The following is a 17,802-nucleotide window of genomic DNA, read 5'->3' as shown; positions in this document are numbered from 1 at the left end:
TGCCACTGAATTACAATAGCATGTATACATTAAATGCTTTTGTAGGCGGGGCCGTAATAACTTTTTAGTACAGTATCTTTTTGTTATATAATCTTTAATCAGAACACATCCATGAAATTCCATGCCTGCAACTGAATTACAATAGCATGTATACATTAAATATCAGGATTGCAAACTTTTAGTTAGCAGTTACTAATATGAAAGAACGCGCTCACATACCCCACATCCCCACATTGTCATTGGAGAAATAAAATAAGTGTAAGAAAAAAAATTGTATCAGAAAAAAAAATTGAATCATAATTTCCTGTCAATATGCACATCTACATAGTATGTCCTTATCATCTACACAGCTTCATGAAATTCTGTTGTGTGGTTTGAGAAGAGTTGCGATGACAAAAGGTTGCAGTAGTATATTGGGCAAATAAGTTCAAAGGGGTGTAACTCCTAGAAAAAAAATGTAATCGTAATTTCCTGTCAATATGCACATCTACGTAGTATGTCCTTATTATCTGAAAAGGTTTCATGAAATTCTGTTGTGTAGTTTGAGAGGAGTTGCGATGACAAAAGGTTGCAGTAGTCTATTGGGCAAATAAGTTCAAAGGGGCGTAACTCCTTGGAAAAAAATTGAATCGTAATTTCCTGTCGATATGCACATCTACGTAGTATGTCCTTACTATCTGAAAAGGTTCCATGAAATTCTGTTGTGTGGTTTGAGAGGAGTTGCGATGACAAAAGGTTGCAGTAGTATATTGGGCAAATAAGTTCAAAGGGGCGTAACTCCTGGAAAAAAAATTGATTCGTAATTTCCTGTCAATATGCACATCTACGTAGTATGTCCTTATTATCTGAAAAGGTTTCATGAAATTTTGTTGTGTGGTTTGAGAGGAGTCGTGATGACAAACTGTTGCAGTAGTACATTAAAGTAAATAAGTTCAAAGGGGCATAACGCCTAGAAAAAGAATTGAATTGTAATTTCCTGTCGATATGCACAACTACATAGCATGTCCTTATTATCTAAAAAGGTTTCGTGAAATTCTGTTGTGTGGTTTGAGAGGAGTTGCGATGACAAGAAACAGGACTGATGGACTGACGGACTGATGGACGGACGGACGGACGGACAGATGGACAGACGGGTCAAAAACATTATACCCGTCGATGGACAGATGGACAGACGGGTCAAAAACATTATACCCTGCGCAACTCGTTGAGTGGGGTATAATAAGAAGCATTACATGGACAGGATCCTTCAGGAGCAATGGATTTCTATTCAGAAAGAGATATAGGGTATACATCAAGGTGACAATGTTCATCTCACTACACATATATAAAGCATTATGTAGACAGGATCCTTCAGGAGCAATGGATTTCTATTCAGAAAGAGATATAGGGTATACATCAAGGTGACAATGTACATCTCACTACACATATATAAAGCATTAGGTGGACAGGATCCTTCAGAAGCAATGGATTTCTATTCAGAAAGAGATATATGGTATACATCAAGGTGACAATGTTCATCTCACTACACATATATAAAGCATTACATGGACAGGATCCTTCAGGAGCAATGGATTTCTATTCAGAAAGAGATATAGGGTATATGTCAAGGTGATAATGTACATCTCACTACACATATATAAAACATTAGGTGGACAGGATCCTTCAGGAGCAATGGATTTCTATTCAGAAAGAGATATAGGGTATACATCAAGATGACATAATGTTCATCTCACTACACATATATAAAGCATTAGGTGGATAGGATCCTTCAGGAGCAATGGATTTCTATTCAGAAAGAGATATAGGGTATACATCAATGTGACAATGTTCATCTCACTACACATATATAAAGCATCATGGACAGGATCCTTCAGGAGCAATGGATTTCTATTCAGAAAGAGATATAGGGTATACATCAAGGTGACAATGTTCATCTCACTACACACACGTACCATACAAAGAAAGGTTAAGCTGTGCATATTTTGTCTAACAATATATAATAATCTCATATGACCAATAAACATTAAATCTTTTACAACATCAAAACCTTACATCTAAAGCAGAAAAGTATTAAATTGTCTTACGTAGGCCTGAATAAAATGTCAAACAAGCAAGTATACTTAAGCATTTATAGATAAATTCAACATTATTATATAGCCCTAGTCATAGCAACCAAGGGAGTTTGAGTAGAAGGTTGTAATAATTTATAGGCAAAGTATTAAAATACATATTTAATTTAATATCCCTATAAATATTGAGACAAACTGTACATTTAACTCGTCAATATATGACAATGAAATGTTTAACACGAATCACTAACAACAGAAACTTCATACAAAATCAATTTCCATCAAAACCATAAAATACAGCTCTTTTAATCTGTAGGTGTCTATCAATAGCTACTTACTAAGGTTAAAAACAGTCAAGTCCCTCTAAAATAAAAGAACCTTAGTGAGCGCGCTCACATACCCCACGTCCTCACATTGTCATTGGAGAAATAAAATAAGTGTAAGAAAAAAAAATTGAATCATAATTTTCTGTCAATATGCACATCTACATAGTATGTCCTTATTATCTACAAAGTTTCATGAAATTCTGTTGAGTGGTTTCAGAGGAGTTGCGATGACAAACTTGCAGAAGTACATTGAAGCAAATAAGTTCAAAGGGGCGTAACTCCTAGAAAAAAAAATTGAATCCTAATTTCCTGTCGATATGCACATCTACATAGTATGTCCTTATTATCTACAAAGTTTCATGAAGTTCTGTGGTGTGGTTTCAGAGGAGTTGCGATGACAAACTGTTGCAGTAGTACATTGAAGCAAATAAGTTCAAAGGGGCGTTACTCCTAAAAAAAATAGGAATTGTAATTTCCTGTCGATATGCACAACTACATAGTATGTCCTTATTAACTGAAAAGGTTTCATGAAATTCTGTGGTGTGGTTTCAGAGGAGTTGCGATGACAAACTGTTGCAGTAGTACATTGAAGCAAATAAGTTCAAAGGGGCATAACTCCTAAAAAAAATAGGAATTGTAATTTCCTGTCGATATGCACAACTACATAGTATGTCCTTATTATCTGAAAAGGTTTCATGAAATTCTGTTGTGTGGTTTGAGAGGAGTTGCGATGACAAGGACTGACGGATGGACAGACGGACAGACAGACAGACAGACGGACGGATGGGTCAAAAACATTATACCATTCGCAAAAAATTTGCATGGGGTATACAAATTTGCGTGGGGTATAATAATAAGATGTCTACACAAAAATTGATGATCTTGATTCCTGAATATAACAACCTTATCCTGTTGCATTCCAAAAATATAAAATTGTGGTATGGTTGAGTTAAAATTAAGGAAATTATGATTACATGTTTTTTAATGACAGTATTATATGTACAATCTCCTTTCAATTACAATTTTATAAGTATTTATGAGGGATCAAATTTGTTACTTTTTGTCTAATCAATTTAGAAACATAATAATTATGTTGTCTTGAATGTATTAGGTTGAAAATATAAAGATATGGCTGAAATTTTGTGTAATCATTCAGAACTAGTTACTTCCATCATGTTGATAATTCTGGACAGTCAAAACAGAATGAACAAGAGGCTAATAAAATTTACAGCAAACTGAATTTTTCTTACATTTATCATTGTTATTGTTAAAGCAATCTAGGGTCATAACTCCTGAACAGCAAATGGGAAAACTGTCAAAATCAAACTTGGCCTCCATTTTGTCACCAAAACAACATAATAAAACATAAAATGTTTTGGCTGAATGGTTATAGCACAGAAACAGCTGGAGCCACGCAAATTAATATCTTGGACTTGATTTTTCGTTGGAAAACACAGTAAAAATGTAATCACTGATTACAAAGCCTAACCAACAGAAAATTTATAGAGGGCAACAACACCAACTCCCTTTGTATTTAATAATAGCTCTTAGTACAGTCATTATAATGTATCTGATATAAAATGTTTATCAACATGGAAACAGTTAGATTAAATCTGTTTAATTCTGGAGGCTAACAAATATAACGTAAATATTAAATCTGCAGCGGTATTCTTATTTTCCCAATACTGTTCAGAACCGAAAAAAAGTACAAATGTTTGCATGTTTTGCCACAAAAACAGTAGAGAGAAGTCAATGTATATTAATGATATGTAACGTTTTGAATGAGTATTTTCACATTCAATGTATGTTTTACTGTTGCTTATAACTAGAAAATACAAGATGGTTAGAGTATAAATACATGAGATAGTTACAGTGGAAATAAACTCAAACATAATGTAGAATTATGTGTAACTTGAATTTTCCGTAGATGCCAATAATAAAGTTTAAAGTCTTCTACTATTTAGTTTATTAAAACTTCACTTATATATGTGTCTTACATTTTTCTCTTTTAAATCAGCATGCTTCTTAAAAATAAGGAAAAAACACAGAAGCTCCTGAGTTCTTATTTAAATAAAATCTATTCAAAACTTTGAAAGCTGTTGAAATAAAAAATACCAAAAGCAGATAAAGGCTAAGATGGTCACTCATATTATTGGACAAAAATAAGAATAAAAGGAAATGAGGCAGTAGCTTAACATCCTAATAAAAAAACTAAAAGACAGGTTTAGCAGGTAATGATTGTTTTTTTTGTTTAATAATGCTTAACACAACCTCTAAGTAACTGTATATTTGATGGCGGTCCATTGTACTGTCAGAGAAAACAATCCATACATATAAGATATACCTTGAGGTGAGGCTGACAATCTATTTCCTGTAATAAGACTGAGAATATCTATCTCAACAGCATTGGCAAACTGATTTGTACAGGAAGATTTTAACCATGTATCAACAATTCAACACCATTGCACAATCACAGAAATAAATCACATTAATAACGTCCTTCCAAATACACATTGCATTTAATTGACTTATGAGAAAACAGTAGTAAAATACATGAATAAATTTCACCGCAGATGGCAATAGCTCATATGGCCCTAAAATCAAGACTATACCAACTTTAATGCAATGAAAAATACATTTTACATAAGTACTAGTATTTACTATAATTACCTAATCTGTTTGTTGAAGTTTATCACAATTTTCATTTTTATCACATACTCATGAATATATTACTATATTAGTATAACTATCAAGTATACAATAAGTAAATACCAAATGTCACATAAATCTGATTAATTTAGTATTTTTGCATATATATATTTATTCAATATATTACTCATTTCCAAGCAGTCACTATGTTATAACCTGACTTCAATTCAACTTTAATAATCCTTATGAGTGACCTTGCTTTTATTCAAATAATATTTTTGTAAAACCTTCATCAACATTTGTATAAACTTATTGGTATTCTTTATATACAAATTCCCTCTTTTGTGAGTGTTTTATAATACTATATGTTTGGGCTTTCATCAATTCATGCTAAAAATCTTCTTTTCAGTTATGAGTAGCTGAAGTGGCCTAATGGTCTACACATTTAGTTAGCATCAACCTTTAGATCACTTCAGAAAATCATCACTGTTAAAGAAATGACAAGTTGAAGTGGCTGACAAGTCTACACAGTTGATTAGCATCAACCTGTAGATCACTTCAGCAAATCACCTCTTTGAAAGTTATAAATAGCTGAAGTGGCCTAATGGTCTACACAGTAGGTAGTCATAAGACAACCACTAATAAGGTTTCTGGCTTGGGCCAGGCAAATTAGCATATGGCAGGTTAAACTTGATATTTGAGATGTCAACACTCCCTTTTTTATTGTGATCAGCAGACTAAAAAATACAAAAAAGATCATTCAGTAATAACAGCAAAGGACCACCATTTTACTATTAAACAAAAGTAATAGATCACAAAAACACAAAACGAAAAACACTTGTTATACCGTATTAATGAATGATTTGAAGGACAATTCCTAAACTTGTTAGCTTTATAAACAAAATTACTTTTATAAGATTGATGTGAAATACCTCTTTTTGTTAATTCCTATTGGTGGAATCATACTTCCACAATAAATTAGAGATATAATCTATATCCCTGCAGTACAAGTTTGTCAGTAATGAAAATCTTCATTGAAATCTGAGATGTTACTGCAAATACATACATATCAAACCAACTGAGAAATGACTACTCCATAATAAACTGTTATATGTTTTATAGTATATTTAATATGTAGATATGTCTCACCTGTATGTTATTTTGATGGTAAATGCACATGTTAGAATTAAAATTTTTGCCAGACAAAAAGGAGCAAAAAGAACATCACCAACAAGGAAAGGAAAAATCATTCTGTTAATCATTAATCATAAATTTAAGGATGAATATTACCATGACAAAATTTAATATTGTGATTTAAAAAGGACAACAGTTACAATTAATGTCAATTTAGAAAGAATTGAGTTCTGGTGGATATATTTCATTGAATATTTAGAAGAAATAAAAGTTTACACTCTGTATAATTAATACAGGTACATGTATTCTAAATAAGGAACAGTGTCCTTATTTTAGAGAAAGTGAAATGATTGATTCCTGAGCAGTTATAATTCCTAACTCAACAACAAGTATGGATGCAAATTTGTGTGTTCTATGCTTGACTGCTGTTTTTGTACACAAAATGCAATTAGTTATCTATTGAAGATTAAATGTTATTTATCAATCAAACAAAAGATCAAATTAAATCAAAAATTTGAAGCAAAAAATATGAAATAACAAAGACTGTACATGTAAAGGTAATCTAATCAGCCATCCTCCCTCTACCACCTGTAAGGATCATCTAAACAGCCAACCCCCAACCCCCTTCTTTCACCCTAAAACAAAAAGGAATTTTACAACTGCTTTGTTGTGACATCAGATCCCTCCCCAAAACAATGCTTTTCCTTTTATTGGATTTCAAAATAGTGAGAATAAATTAACTGTTAACACAGAAGGTACAGGGCCAAACAATCTCATGGAAATGAGATATGCGTGACAATGCTAATGCAAGTGCAAACTAAATATCTTTCACCTACCACTAGTGGTTCCCCGTAAACTAACCTAATCACAAACTTAAATACATGTAAACTAAGCAAAAGTTTCAGTCAGTAGACCATGACTGAGGGGGTGGGGCCAAATTATCTCCATGGAAATGAGATGTGCCTATGCTAATACAACTGCATACCAAATATCATTGCCCTATCACTAGTGGTTCCCATTAAAATTGACCCAATCACAAACTGATACATTGTTAATGCCGCCGCCGTCACCGCCAGAAACAGCATACCATTGTCTTGCTTTTTGACTCTGTCAATGCGAGACAAAAAATCTATTTAAAACTTTGAAAGCTGTTTAGATAAAAAATAACAAGAGCAGATAAGGCTAAGATGGTCACTCGATATTATTGGACAAAAACTAGAAGCTCTAAAGAGCCTGTGTCGCTATGTGCATATTCAATAAAGGACACTCTCCAACATTGTAGACAAGAATAGAATTCATGACAAAATTCCTGTTTTGTTGATCTTGGATTTCTGATCATTAAGTCTGTATAGTTTTTCTCTATCTTCTTTAGTTTTTGCTCAAAACACAAAAGAGGCTAAAAAAATTCCTCATTTAAGGGCAATCACTCCTATAAAGAGTGACAGTCTCATAACTATATCGGCAAAATTTGACTTGCTAGTAGATCTTACCTTGCTGATCATTTTTGTGATTTAAAGTGTCTATTTACTTATTATAATTTTTATCATATAAGGCAAAACGCCAAAATTGGTAACAATCGTCATTAAAGGGCAATAACTCCAATAAGGAGTTGTCAGAAAATTTCCTCCATATTGTCTAAATTGTAGATCTTGTCTTGCTGATCATTTTTGCTAATTAAAGTTTCTATCTATTTATTATCATTTTTAAGATAAAAGGCAAAAACGCAAAAAATTGGTAAAATTGTCATCAAAGGGCAATAACTCTAATAAGGAGTCGACTGACCATTTCGACCATGAGACCTATTTGTAGAACTTGTTTTGCTGATCATTTTTGCAATTTAAAGTTTCTCCCAATTTATTATAGTTTTCAAGATATAAGGCAAAAATGAAACAAAATGGTAATATTTGTTATTAAAGGCAATAACTCCTGTAAAAGTTGTCTGACTGTTTTGACGTATATAAACAATTGGTAAAGCTCAACATTCTGAACAGTTTTTCCCAGCAAGATTTTCTCTATTTATAATGGTTTTCAAAATAATAGACAAAACTTGCATTTTACCCCTATGTTCTATTTTTAGCCATGTCGGCCATTTAGGTAGGCTGATGCAGGGTCATCAGACACATTTTTTTAAACTAGATACCCTAATGATGATTGTGGCCAAGTTTGGAAAAATTTGGCCCAGTAGTTTCAGAGGAGAAGATTTTTGAAAAAGTTAACAACGACGGCACATACGACCGCCAAGTGATAAGAAAAGCTCACTTGGCCCTTTGGACCAGGTGAGTTAACAAGAATAAAAGGAAATGATATGTAACCTAACAATCAGCCAACCTCCCTCTACCACCTTTAAAGGTCATCTAACCAGTCAACCCTTCTCTACGACCAAAAAAGAAAAAGTTTTCACTTGCTTTGTGGTGACATCTAATCCCTCCAAAAAACAATGCTTTTCCTATTTTTGGATTTAAAAATAGTGAGAACATCGCATGATTTTTAAGAAACAGGAGATAAGACTTTTAAAATTAAATTATTGTAAAAATTCATTGAAATCACTAACAAGATGAATTGTCTAACTTTGTTTAATATCAAGTAATTAACAAGCCTTATAATTTATTACAAATGTTGTCAATATTTGATTAATTTTTCATCTTCATTTGCTTAGAACACCTGAAATGAATTTTCTCTTTTTAAAATATTTCAAAAGTCTATTGTGTAGTATTGTATAAACTATTTATTCCACAATTTCATATATACTGTTTTAATTATTTTTGACTGTATATAGCAACATTTGCTACCAAACATAAATCTGACCATTTTTAACATTTTTAAAAGTAAATAACATTATATATAACACAATATTATTATAACTACTTGTTGAAATTAAAGAAAAGTTGAAAAGACAATACTTCTATATACTTACAAAAAGGTTTAGTCTGTTGTCAGTAAGGTTCTAATCCCATTTTGGGTCAATATCACTATGTACATTTAAATTCAGTTTCTTTCATATCTATTAAGTAACGGTTTTTTCACACTATAGAATAATGATTACATACTTTAAACAAGAAGTTTGTTTCACTATAATTTTTTTTGGCCTGTTTATTTGCATACTCAACTCTTTGGTGGTTGGATGGACAATGGAAAGTAAGGTTGATTTACGTTTCAATGGATATCGTGTCGGTAATATTACAACAGTGACGTCAGAGCTTATACCCTTTGAGAAATTAAAAACCATATATTTAAACTTAGAATTAAAAAGTTTAAGCTTTAAATAAATTCCAATCTAAAGAAAGGTTTAACAAAAGAAGAAAAAGTAATGCACAAGTTTACATTTAAATGCAACAATTGATTTTGGTTTGCAAAAATTATTTCTTATATAAAACCCAGAAATTATTACATATGACATAATTTTATAAAGAAAAAATACATAGAAATTTTTCACAAAAAAAAGTAATGAATGTGTTAAATGCAAACTGATGTTCATAAATCTCACTTTCAATAATGATAACATCAGTCCAGTGAGAGACTTCTTTCAAAAGTCTTTATGCCTGACTAATCTACAATAAAATCCTTTAAATGATTCACAATGGGAATCTAACATCTAAAATGTTTTACTCAATCAATTAATCATACAAGAATTAATTAAACAATTAAATATATTGACAGGTAAACTGCATCCTTTGGATGGTGTTCAAGTGTGAAGATATCACAGTACTAATATGACAAGAGATACAAAAGGTCTTGATAAACATCAAACTTAAGTTAAATGCAGCGGGAGTATGTACATAAAACTATTCAAATTTACTGTCTTCTGACAATTAAATCTATTCTTCTCAACAGTTTCATATTCTGAAGTCCAACATTTTATGTGCAGTAAATATTTACTGAACAGAGGCTTGGATGATATGCCTCAAGGACATTATCAGTACACATCTTAGTGTTTCAGGAGACCTGAACTTAACTACTTAAATGTAACCTAATTAAAATAAAGTCTGATTAATTAAAGATAATGTTTTACCTTATTGGCAGTCAAACAGTGACATACATGTAAAAATTAAGGTTCTCCATCCTTTCAATACTGGGGCCTCGGTGGCCGAGTGGTCTAAGTAGTTACTACTGTAATCACTAGCCAGTCAACACTGAGGTTGTGAGTTCGAACCCCCCTCGTGCGGGTGCACTCGACTCCAATCTTAATTGACTAGGATTGTCAGTTTTCCTATCGAAGGTCATGGTTTTCACGGGGTACTCCAGCTTCCTCCACCAATAAAAACTGGCCGCCACGAAATAGCCCAAAAGCGGAGCTTAAAAGTGGCGTTAAAACACCAAAAATCAAAAATCAAAATCAAATCCTTTCAATACTTATATTTTAGCTTTGCACAAGGTCATGCTTTTTTTAGATTGTTTATGACGTCTATATACTAAATTTGTTGGATGTGTACTGACTGACATTTTAGTCGGGGAAAACATGGTTTATTTATTAATTGTCCATCTGATGAGTCAAGCCCTTTTCAACTGATTTGAACAGTTTACTCTTATGTTGAGTGCTCATATACATGTTAAACCCCACCACATTCTGCATAAAGTTGCTTAACTTAGAACTAATCAAAATTTAAGAACAGAGTTCCAATGTCCCCCTCATTGCACATATTTTATCTGTTCAAGGTCAATAACTAAAAAAAAAGTTTTTTTTTTTTTTTTATAAATAATTTTTTTAAATAATCTTAGAGAGTTGAAGACTTAAGAACAATTTCTGATATATTTTAATATTACCAAGGGGCATAACTCATTAAAAATATTGATAGGCCATTATTTTTCGAAAATGGCTGTGACATTGCTGATATTAACCTTTGATATGAATTTGATAAAAATCTGGCAAAAATTGTAAATGTGAGAGTGCTTACAATGCAAATTTCCATATAATTAATATTTCCAAGGGGCTTTAACTCTTTAAAAAATTATTGACTATTTCCCACGCAATGCCTTGTGCGGGGGGCAATAACTTATTCATATATAGATGCTTAAAGTACTATTGTCAAATCTAACTTACTTTTTTAAAATAAATAATTAATTGCTCTTAATATGGTCCTCACAAAAATTTACTTTTACTTCCAAATTATATTATGAAAAATTAGGTATGCAGGTTTAGAAGCCCTGTGATTTCTTATAAATGATATTTAAAAACTGAACAAAGATTATTATTTAAAAGAGGATTATGTCATTTCAAAGGACTTCTACCAGAAAAGCCATGTCCCATTTAAATAAACGTGAATCCCCATTTAAAACAAATGAAAAATCATTCAGGTATACAATTTTTTTAATTGTAGGGATTATTATTACAATGTTGGAAATCATTAAATTCATATTATTTAAGAAATATAACAAAAAGTAATGAATTAAGAGTTCAATATTTATTTGTGTAGATGGAGCCTTAATTTTTTTAGATTTCCTGTTTAGTACTAAAATTCCACACAACTTTGTTGCTTAAATTTTTTTCTCTCATTCCATTGTTTAAAATCATTTTAAACTTTTTTCCCCTAATTATCCAAAAGTAGTAATAGTACTTCTTTATTGAAGTATATTTTGAACTTTAGTAAGTTTTGTAAATAGCTACAGTAGATAACATTAGTCCACATAAATGTATATTTTGTTACATTGTACCAACCTAGGTACAAATCCACATCTCTCCATTATAATTCTATGTCTTTGCAATTGTCCATATCTTTGTAAGAGATATTTAACTTGAAATGTTTCAATTGAGATTTTGTTATCATCTTGTTAATATTTGCTAATGAACATCTCAATTTACAAATACTAAAATAAAAAGTGTAGCAAAGTGAATAACTATGAATTGAAGAATGAAGCACTGTAGTAAAGTGGTAGTTATTTCATAACATTTATACTTTATATCCCTTATTTCTAGTTTACAAACCTTCATGGAGACAGATTGCTGAAGTTCATACACCAAACTACTACAGGAAATTTTTGATTATGGTAAATCTTTACTGACTAACAGCTTGTTGTGTGGAAATTTTTCTTCATTTTAATATGGTTATTTGTGTTTAGAGATTTAATATGATGTAATATACATATCAAATATGGTATTTAACATCAACAGATGCTGTGTAAGCTTAGTTCAAATGTGCCTTAACAATTCGGTTGCAGATATAAATACAGCTTAGTCATTTAGTTATTTGCCAATAAATATGTCTCTTTTAATTCTGTTGCAGAACTTTAAGTGCTTCAATTTTAGCAGAAGCTTCAATTTTCATCTTTACTACAAAATATACAATTGAAACAATTTCATCATTCAGATTTTACATAATCTCTAACATAACACACTTCACCTCAAATAAAAACATCAATAATGCCAATAAATTGTAACAATAAAACATTTTTAATGCCTATGTGAAATTAGTAAGGACACAGTTTTACTGCAACTTTGAATGTATTTCTTTCAAACATTAAAAAAAGTATGGTACAAAGAAACAATAAACACTGAAGTATAACTCAACAAAGTAGATAAATCAATGAGTTGAAAGTTTGTGTAAAACCACTGAGAACAGCAAAGTTGTTTATCATTGTTGCTATGTACAATAAACATCTTTACAACATCTTTCAAAGCAGCAAATTAAAAAGTAAATACTTTGAAAAATGATAATCAAACAATATTTGCACTTAACTTTGCAAGTATTATTTCATAAAGCATGTACTTGAAAGACACATGAACAGTATCCTTGGACTTCACTTTGCACCTACCATTTCACTACAGAACCTGACCGTGTGTATACCTACCATTTCACCACAGAAACTGACAGTGTGTATACCTACCATTTCACTAAAGAACCTGACAGTGTGTATACCTACCATTTCACTAAAGAACCTGACCGTGTGTATACCTACCATTTCACCACAGAACCTGACCGTGTGTATACCTACCATTTCACCACAGAAACTGATAGTGTGTATACCTACCATTTCACTAAAGAACCTGACCGTGTGTATACCTACCATTTCACTAAAGAACCTGACAGTGTGTATACCTACCATTTCACTAAAGAATCTGACCGTGTGTATACTTACCATTTCACTAAAGAACCTGACAGTGTGTATACCTACCATTTCACTAAAGAATCTGACCGTGTGTATACTTACCATTTCACTAAAGAACCTGACAGAGTGTATACCTACCATTTCACTAAAGAACCTGACAGTGTGTATACCTACCATTTCACTAAAGAACCTGACAGTGTGTATACCTACCATTTCACTAAAGAACCTGACAGTGTGTATACCTACCATTTCACTAAAGAACCTGACAGTGTGTATACCTACCATTTCACTAAAGAACCTGACAGTGTGTATACCTACCATTTCACTAAAGAATCTGACCGTGTGTATACTTACCATTTCACTAAAGAACCTGACAGTGTGTATACCTACCATTTCACTAAAGAATCTGACCGTGTGTATACTTACCATTTCACTAAAGAACCTGACAGTGTGTATACCTATCATTTCACACAAAAACCTGACAGTGTGTATACATACGATCTCACCAAAGAACCTGACAGTGTGTATACCAAGTTGGAATAATGGTTTATTGATTTCTTTTCAAAATTACATTTTCAATATTAACCATAAATATATGTAAAAAAATACCCTTTTTCCAACTACTAAGTGCTACATGCATGAAAAATGGACTACTAATGAAACAAATTCTAAGTTCAAGATCTTTCTTTTAAACATTCCATAGAGTTAAACAGTTGCATGACAATCGAATACATTAACATGTTTGCATAGTAATGATCAGTAATGAAAGAGGAAACAGTACAGTGCACTTAGGTAATGACAACATTTAATGTCACAACTGTCTGACAATGTTAACAATAGTTTCCCCATAATTTTTAATAACATGGACTATAGATATAACAGGGTAAACTGTGATCACCATGTCCATTACACTAATGTAATTTTATTTCCTTTTATATAGCATGCACCTAATGAAGATGGATAAAACCAGACTATAAATGTCTATCACATAAACCTATTACATTAATTTATCAACACACCAAATATTAATTCTCTAGTTAAATAGCATACAATCCAGTGACTGTTGACAATCCTTAATAACTGTAAGGCAATATCATTAGTACTGCCACTTATTTTTACAACTAGGTCTTATTGAAGAACAACATCAAAAGGGTCTTTTTCATTTTAGCAGCAATAACATGCATAATCTTTGTAAAGACACAAAACTAGAGGCTCCAATGAGCAGGAATTGCATTGATAATGACCAATTATTTGCCACAGTAATCATTCCTGTTGTAATGACACAAAAATAGAGGCTCCAATGAGCAAGAATTGTATTAATAATGCCCAATTGTTTGCCACAGTAATCATTCCAGTTGTCAATCAAAAATAATACATTTGTTTGAAAATAGAATATTCATTAAAACTAAATGTATCATTATCTGGCATTTTGTGGACCATATAATCAAGGGTCTTATGAAGGACTTTTAAGCTTTACATAATTAGCCTGGCTTCCTGACCCAATCTAATACTTCATCAATAGGGCCAGGTGTAATACAATCCACGTGACCAACTATCAGCGCTGAACAGGACTGAATTACTGCGCATGTCCGTGTTCTATTAACAAGGAATATATAGATCAGATCGTTAACTAACTGTTGATTCACGATGTTTATCAATAACGTTTGGAATATACTTGCTAAATTTTTTCGAAATTTCATATGAAATTAAAAACAATTTTCAATAAATTCATGGCAATAAAAATATTTCCCGCCATGTGTCAAGAAATGACGCTATCCTATGATGCATCATTCTAACATCCAATTGACGAAACCATGTTGTTGTATTCCGCCTGGCTCTACTGTCGAGCAGTGAGCCATGATCCCAGGCTATACATAATAAGACCAATTTATAATACAATAAAAAAAAGAGTGCACATGCTGAAATTTCTTCTCTCTTTTACTGATCATGTTTGATTAATTATGTTGAAAGTATTGAGATAAATATTTCTATTACAGGTAAAACATAACCTTATCATTATTAATGATCCATGAAAAAGAGGTCAAGGTCAGATGAATCCTGCTTAATAAAGAGGGGCGAAAGATACCAAAGGGACATTCAAACTCATAAGTCGAAAATCAACTGACAACGCCATGGCTAAAAAAGAAAAAGACAAATAGACAAACAATAGAATACAACAGAGGACATTTTCACTTTATAATCATTCCAAAAACAAATATTGTTGAACTTTTGCTTATAGGAACTTAGAATTGGGTCTAACCACAAAATCTTAACCAATGAACCATAAAAATGGAGGTCAATGTCATATGAACCCAGCCAGACAGACATGTATACCTTAAAATCATTCTATACACCAAATATTGTTGACCTGTTGCTTACAGTATCTGAGATTTGGCATTGACTGCAAAACTTTATCTTGATCACTGATCCATGAACCGTTAAACAAGATATGAAGTATTCAGGTCTTCTTCCTATAAAGCTTTTTACAAATAGTTTACGCCATCACTGCCATCTTAGCATCCCTGTATCTAACATTCTGTAAGATGAAGTAAGTTAAAATTTCGACAAAAAGTTATCAATAACTAGCTGAGTCATATGGAAAAAAGAAAACATTGATAAACAATAAAAATATTAGAAGTGAGAGGTGTTCTTCATATACATGTATGTAACACTGAATTAATTATCTTTTGGGTTCCCACATGTGTTCTTTATTTGTAAATAAAAAAAACCTAAAAACTTAAAATGTGGCTATTTTTATTGTGTATGTTTATAACATTGACTTTTTAAATCCAGACATCAACACAAATTTTAACATTATCAGTGTTAACATTTCAAATAAAGCCTTGTCATTCAAAGTGCAGAGTTTAATGTCGGACTCTCTACCAAACAGGTAGACCAACATGTATCTCCAACCTTCATTTAAAGTGCAGAGTTTAATGTCCGACTCTCTACCAAACAGGTAGACCAACATGTATTTCCAACCTTCATTCAAAGTGCAGAGTTTAATGTCGGACTCTCTACCAAACAGGTAGACCAACATGTATCTCCAACCTTCATTCAAAGTGCAGAGTTTAATGTCGGACTCTCTACCAAACAGGTAAACCAACTTGTATCTCCAACCTTCATTCAAAGTGCAGAGTTTAATGTCAGCCTCTCTACCAAACAGGTAGACCAACATGTATCTCCAACCTTCATTCAAAGTGCAGAGTTTAATGTCGGACTCTCTACCAAACAGGTAGACCAACATGTATCTCCAACCTTCATTTAAAGTGCAGAGTTTAATGTCCGACTCTCTACCAAACAGGTAGACCAACATGTATTTCCAACCTTCATTCAAAGTGCAGAGTTTAATGTCGGACTCTCTACCAAACAGGTAGACCAACATGTATCTCCAACCTTCATTCAAAGTGCAGAGTTTAATGTCGGACTCTCTACCAAACAGGTAGACCAACATGTATCTCCAACCTTCATTCAAAGTGCAGAGTTTAATGTCGGACTCTCTACCAAACAGGTAAACCAACTTGTATCTCCAACCTTCATTCAAAGTGCAGAGTTTAATGTCAGCCTCTCTACCAAACAGGTAGACCAACATGTATCTCCAACCTTCATTCAAAGTGCAGAGTTTAATGTCGGACTCTCTACCAAACAGGTAAACCAACTTGTATCTCCGACCTTCATTCAAAGTGCAGAGTTTAATGTGGGACTCTCTACCAAACAGGTAGACCAACATGTATCTCCAACCTTCATTCAAAGTGCAGAGTTTAATGTCAGCCTCTCTACCAAACAGGTAGACCAACATGTATCTCCAACCTTCATTCAAAGTGCAGAGTTTAATGTCGGACTCTCTACCAAACAGGTAAACCAACTTGTATCTCCGACCTTCATTCAAAGTGCAGAGTTTAATGTGGGACTCTCTACCAAACAGGTAGACCAACATGTATCTCCAACCTTCATTCAAAGCGCAGAGTTTAATGTCAGACTCTCTACCAAACAGGTAGACCAACATGTATCTCCAACCTTCATTTAAAGTGCAGAGTTTAATGTCCGACTCTCTACCAAACAGGTAGACCAACATGTATTTCCAACCTTTATTCAAAGTGCAGAGTTTAATGTCGGACTCTCTACCAAACAGGTAGACCAACATGTATCTCCAACCTTCATTTAAAGTGCAGAGTTTAATGTCCGACTCTCTACCAAACAGGTAGACCAACATGTATTTCCAACCTTCATTCAAAGTGCAGAGTTTAATGTCGGACTCTCTACCAAACAGGTAGACCAACATGTATCTCCAACCTTCATTCAAAGTGCAGAGTTTAATGTCGGACTCTCTACCAAACAGGTAAACCAACTTGTATCTCCAACCTTCATTCAAAGTGCAGAGTTTAATTTCAGACTCTCTACCAAACAGGTAGACCAACATGTATCTCCAACCTTCATTCAAAGCGCAGAGTTTAATGTCAGACTCTCTACCAAACAGGTAGACCAACATGTATCTCCAACCTTCATTCAAAGTGCAGAGTTTAATGTCGGACTCTCTACCAAACAGGTAAACCAACTTGTATCTCCGACCTTCATTCAAAGTG

At 32.7% G+C, this 17,802-nt stretch overlaps 1 protein-coding gene across 3 annotated transcripts in view; it reads right to left on the bottom strand.

The window, feature by feature from the left end:
* The window catches only part of LOC127733801 (uncharacterized), a 120,908-nt gene extending 111,596 nt beyond the window's left edge, over positions 1 to 9,312 (bottom strand). For 2 of the 3 annotated variants that reach the window (XM_052243119.1, XM_052243121.1), the window contains exon 1: positions 9,093 to 9,312. The gene's annotated coding sequence lies outside the window, so the exon portion shown is untranslated. The remainder of the gene's footprint in view (positions 1 to 9,092) is intronic. The other variant, XM_052243120.1, reaches the window with a different exon arrangement.
* Between the last annotated feature and the right edge of the window lie 8,490 nt (positions 9,313 to 17,802).

This window comes from Mytilus californianus, unplaced genomic scaffold (assembly GCF_021869535.1).
Source record: "Mytilus californianus isolate M0D057914Y unplaced genomic scaffold, xbMytCali1.0.p SCAF_3, whole genome shotgun sequence".
Lineage (NCBI taxonomy): Eukaryota > Metazoa > Mollusca > Bivalvia > Mytilida > Mytilidae > Mytilus > Mytilus californianus.
The sequence above is the reverse complement of the archived record's forward strand: the minus strand, read 5'-3'. Positions and strand labels throughout refer to the sequence as shown.